The following is a 6000-nucleotide window of genomic DNA, read 5'->3' on the forward strand; positions in this document are numbered from 1 at the left end:
ACTTTTTAATTAATAAATATGATCAAATCAAATAATTACTAATGTCACGGCAACCTAATTTTTTGTTCAAGAACTTTTATGAAATTCATAATTTCGATTATCAAAGTGTGTTGTAGAAGAGTCCACTAAACTTAATATAGCACCTCTTTGGATTATCAATTTTTTGTTTTTTTTTTTTGGGTGTATCAATTTTTTGTTTTTCTTTATTTGGGTGGATAACAAATGTTGGTTAACCCTTTCGCCCTTCATAATTATTTTGGCAAGTTTTTTGCTATAACAATGTTACATATACTATTGTTTTACTAAAAAATTTACCAAACATTTATATGGGTGTGAGTCTCACATGAGTGTAAGTTTCACACCGATTTGATAGATTTCTTGACAATTTTGTTGATATCCATAACATTTGTATTTTTTATGTATTGTCACCATCTTTCTCTAATCCAACTTAATATTTTATAAAATGTAAAATTAATATTATTTGACAATGTTAGCCGTCTAATTTTTCAAAAAATTAATTTTATGGTTGTACAATTTTAAAAAATGTTCCAAAAGATATGTTTGTAACTAATAAAATGTTTTAATTTTTCAAAACAAATTGAGTTTTTAAGAAAATCATCTAGACAAACTTTATTAAATGATTAGTTATAATTAGTAAAAATAAAATAAAATAAAATAAGAAGAAATTCGAATATAGAATTATTTAATATTTCACACAACAGCTAATACTGAGTCAATGTGACAATTACAAAAAAAATAAAAAAATAATAATAATTAGGCTTCTAGTCAATAAATAGGTGGATTATCAATCATACCAACGATTCTTTTTTATCAACTACCGTTTTTTAAACGAAAAAAAAAGTTAAAAGTCAACCACATGAATGAGTCGTTCTATAGGAATTACTAGTAATAATAATACTGTATAAACGTGAAACAATCAAGTGATATTATTGTTATTTATTCCTCACCAGATCTCTGAAATATAACAGAGAAAAGAAACCAAAACACAACCATACAAGGAAAAATTATACAATAATTTCGGGGTGCCGTGTGGTTATATTATTTCATTAATCGTCATTCATTATGATTTTTATATTTCTTAATTATTCAATACAAATAAATAATACTATATCTTTTTTATCAATTATTCTATCAAGAAACATCACGTAACTGTATTCCCAAACTACCGAATAATGAATCAAAAAGAAAACAATTTATTGATATTTGGGTTAGAGATTTTGATGAATCTGAGCAACTAACCAGTTTGTTATTATATTGATTCTAAGAAAGGGTGTGAAATGAAATGTGGGAAATGGAAAATCCATCTCTTTATGGCATGACTGATAGTGTGGTCAAAAATCACTAGAGGCCTGTTTGGTAGAACTTATAAGGTGTTTATTTCAGCTTTTAACTTGATTCAAGTTAAAATATTATATTTGGTGCAGCTTAAGTAAACTAGCTTATAGCTTAAATTAAGATATTTCTCAGCTTATCTCAAAAGCTGGTCAGAGAGTGTTTAAATTTTCGACTTAAGCACGCAGCGGGTGTGGGGGGCTAAAATTACTTAAATGTTCTCGTCAATACCCAAATATTAACATTAATATTAATTAAAAAAGAAAAAATTATATATTTCTGTAGAAAAATAAAAAAATCAATATTAATTAGAAAATAAATATTAATTGGTATTAATTATTAATAAATTCATATTGTATATTTTTATATTAATTTAAAAATAAAAATTTGTATATTTTTGAAGAAAAAGAAAAAAATCAATATTAATTAAAAAATCAATATTAATTGGTATTAATTATTAATAAATTAATATTGTATACTTTTGTAATGAATTAATTATTAATTGATACTAATTAATAACAATTGTTGATTATTAATATTAATTGATACTAATAAAAATTAATTATTAATATTAATTTATACTAATTAATAATTTTAGTATTAATTGAGACTAATTAAACCATTAATTGATACTAATTAACAATTTTAGTATTAATTGATACTAATTAAGTAATTAATTGATACCAATTAATTTATAATGGAAAAAGATTATGACAATAATACTTCCACTACATTTTTATCAAATGTATCAATTTTTATATTAATTGATACTAATTAATACTAATTATATTTACTTTTATTAATGAAATAATTTTTTTTAAATTAAAACTTAAAAAAATGACAAAATAATCATTTTTATATCATATAATGGTAGAAAGAACAATTATACAGTAAAAAGTTATTTTACAGCTTATTAACCAAACACTACTCTGCTGCTTAAATCCATAATCTCACAGCTACACCAAGCAGGTTAACAGCTTATATTCACAGCTATCTGTTAAGCTATGATCTATAATAACTTGTCCACAGCTCTACCAAATGGGGGTTAGATCATAGTTATAACACCCCCCAGATTAACGAGGGTAGAATGTTCGTTTATTCTTGGATGATGAAGGGAACTGGAACACTGGATTCATAGCAAGCACTGTCAGCCAGCAAGACTTCCAATAGCCCCAAGTTTGTGACTTACATTGATGCTTTCACCTAGATAGGAACCCCTAGGGTAATTTCTCTACAGCTTCTGCTTACAAAATCATTGCTAATCATGATCTAGATGGGACAGACTGGAAAATAGATATGGAAAATTAAAACTTCGCAAAAGTTGAAATGTTTTCTTTGACTTACTAACTAATCAAATGAGGCTTAGAAAGAATATGTCATCTACTAACCTCTGTCATAGATGTGGGCTTTTTAGTGTGGATATAAGTCATCTCCTTAGAAACTCTGCTAAATCCAAGGATATATGTCTAGATTGAAATCAAGAATTTCATATGGTAGGAGGGTTGTAGGCAGCATCTAGTTGAATGGGTGTCCTCTAACATGAAAAACAAAAAGTTGTTTCTTGGAAAAAAAAAATGGTGCATTTTCTTTATTGTCACTATTTGGCAGATCTGGAAAGATCGAAATCAAATGGTTTTTGAAAATCTTACCCACTCCATTTAGGCATGGTTTGACAAGTGGGTTTGGATAGGTTTGGGGCTATTTTAGCCATAAAAGACAAAATATGTTATTTTAGCCACAACAAACAAAATATCACATCCAACCCATAATCATTATACTCTTCTCTCACAAAAAAAGCCAAAAAGCTCTTCTCAAACCAAGCTTTTTAGCCCAGGCTAAAATAGCCAAAAAAGTCAAAAAGTCAAAAAGCCAACCCACTTCTCAAACGACACCTTAAGCTAGTCTAAAAAATATTAGGGAGTATTGTAGACGTCCCCGAACGGCCTCGGGAGGATGAGTCCCATTCTGTTCATATTGGGTTCACTATAGTTCGGACTCTCAAATTGTTACGGTTCTTAATCTGAACCAAAAAGTCCAAATCCGGCAAATTGTTTTGAGAAAAACAGATTTTTAGAAAAGAAGTGCCAAACATGGACTGCTTTGCTAGATACAGAGTCACCACCTAAATATTTTATTTTGAGAAATTTAGGAAACCCTGACTCGGTGCCAAAGGCCACGTGTCCGTCATCACCAAAGTTGCCTCGGCTCGGGAACTTGGGTACGATTGGAGAAGGTCAGCTATGAGCACCCCCTCTCGCCCGATCAAAGATCGGCCTTTACTAACCGTGATATCTTGTTTTGAAAGCATTATGAGTTCCTATTCCGATTATTAGCTTAGAATTATTATGTTATGCGCACAGCAAACAAGTATAGACCAAATCGCCTAAATTGGAACAAAACATTGCATGTTTGTTTTGAAAATGGTTTGCTACTCGCAAGTAGGCTAAAATGCAAGTTTTGCCACCCTCAAATGGGCTTTAGAAAAGATGGTTTTGCCACTATCTAGTGGGCTTAAAACTCACAGTTTTAATGCATTATTCCAATTTAGGTAATTCAATCTCCACCTACAGGCATTCAAGCAGTTATATCACATAAGCAAGTAGCCTCATGATAAGCATGCTGTCATGGCAACACTCACACGCATGCAAGGATGCTAAAACATAAATGCTCACCGAGTACTCCAAGCCAAAACAGAAACTAGTTAGTAATCATATGCATGATCCTAGTTCATATTAAGATGACTAATGCAACACATGCAAGATGCAGCTACAATAGGCTCGGCTAATCTACGGATGGCATATGATGATGCTACAACTAACACGTATTCAACTTGGAATTGAAATACAATGCAGTTAGTATGATACGCCGAGCCTGGTGCATGCAAGACAAATGTATGGATGCACGCATGCATAGCAGAAGGTATGCTAAATTAAATATGACCTAATACTAACCATCAAAAACAGATAAGTAAAAGGGAGAAAGAAGTAGGGGTTAGAAGACATGCACACACGCACCCACACTTATTACAAATTCGCCCTCGCTCGGAGGGACCAAAAGAATAATACAAATCAATTAACCTACAAGCTAATTAAATATTACAGACCATTTAACTAGTTAAGCAAATTAAGTAAGCTAAGAAAGCAGTAAAGGCCTCGGGAAGAGGGTCCAATGCACGCGTGCTCGGGTTTGCTCGGAAATCCATCGCCATGCACAAACTGCCTCTGTTTACCCTGCTCTGCCCTTCTGAAGATTGCACCACTCCCAAGGAGCGCTCTATGGATATTGGGGAGCATCACTGACCAAGTGGGATCACCACCGGCCATTTTGAAGTGGTCATCGACCATCCATTGAGCTCTTGGCCAAATATATTTGGTCGGTCGGCAGTATATATGGCCGGCCGGCAAAAACTTCCTGCAGAAACCTGTTTGACAGCAGCAGAGGGCAGACAAGGCATGACAATGCATTTTCAAAGAATTGTTTGCACCACCACCCTCTTTATCATGTTCATGACTCAACGGAGGATGGTTCTCGACCCTCGGACCACCAATCGCGTATTTCGATGCGTGATGGCCCAAGAGCCAAGTTGTGCAATTTCAATGGAATGAAATGCATACAAACAAATAAGAGGCCCAATCTCTATCATGGTGATTCAAAAGGCAAGGCATGGATGCCAAATGCAACCTAAGCATGTGAACTAAGTATGCAACATGAGCATGGAGGCAAGCATGCAAACATGCAATATGTACTAGGCACACAACCTAAGCTAACAAGCATGCAAGGCATGGAACCAAGCCCAAGGACTTAAACTATAGTCATGTGACACATGAAGCAAATGACCAAAGTGAAACAAAAAAACCCCAAATCATGCCAAAACAAGGTCAAAGACACACCTAGATGGCATCTAAATGGCCTATACATGGAAGCATACAAAAGGGACCAAACGTGGAGCATAAGACACCAACCTCTTAAAGCATTAAAGGAGCATCAAATGCAAACATACAAGCATGCTATAAGGACTGAAATGACATGATAAGTGGTTCCAAACCACTGAAACAAAGCAAGTAAAGCATGCTACAATGGTCTAAACTCAAGGCCAGCCAAGGGGGGTTACATGGTAGCTATACAAAGCAAGCCATGGATGGCCTAAGCAACCAAAAACAGACCTTAAGCATGCTAAAGCAAGCATAAAAGCTTCACAAAGCTAGGCTAAAACAAGTAAGCATAGTGGTCTAAATGCTAGGCACATGTTAAGGCAATTCATGGCATTACAAGACAAGTATGCAAGGCAAGAATGGTGTGTCTAAACCAACTTAAAACATTGCTATATCATGGAAAAATAAGTACAAATACTATTTAAGACATGGCCAACATGAACTTAAAAATGGTGCTCACACATGAGGTTAAAATGGCACTTTTTGAAGATAACAAGGAGAGGGGATGGCCCTCTCCTTCTTAGGACCTTAAACCACCATCCTCATCACTGAAATCCCTCAAGATTTCAGTGGTGAGGAGGCCCAAACAAGGTGGTCCCAAAGCTCACCAAAAATAGCACAAAATGGGGCCAAACAAGGCCTAAGAGGGGGTAAACGACCCCAAACACAAAAGTGACCTTAATGAAGTATCTTAAACACAAAAAAATAGAACTTT

This window comes from Camellia sinensis, chromosome 1, assembly GCF_055761805.1.
Source record: "Camellia sinensis isolate YWXY chromosome 1, ASM5576180v1, whole genome shotgun sequence".
In the NCBI taxonomy this organism is placed as follows: domain Eukaryota; kingdom Viridiplantae; phylum Streptophyta; class Magnoliopsida; order Ericales; family Theaceae; genus Camellia; species Camellia sinensis.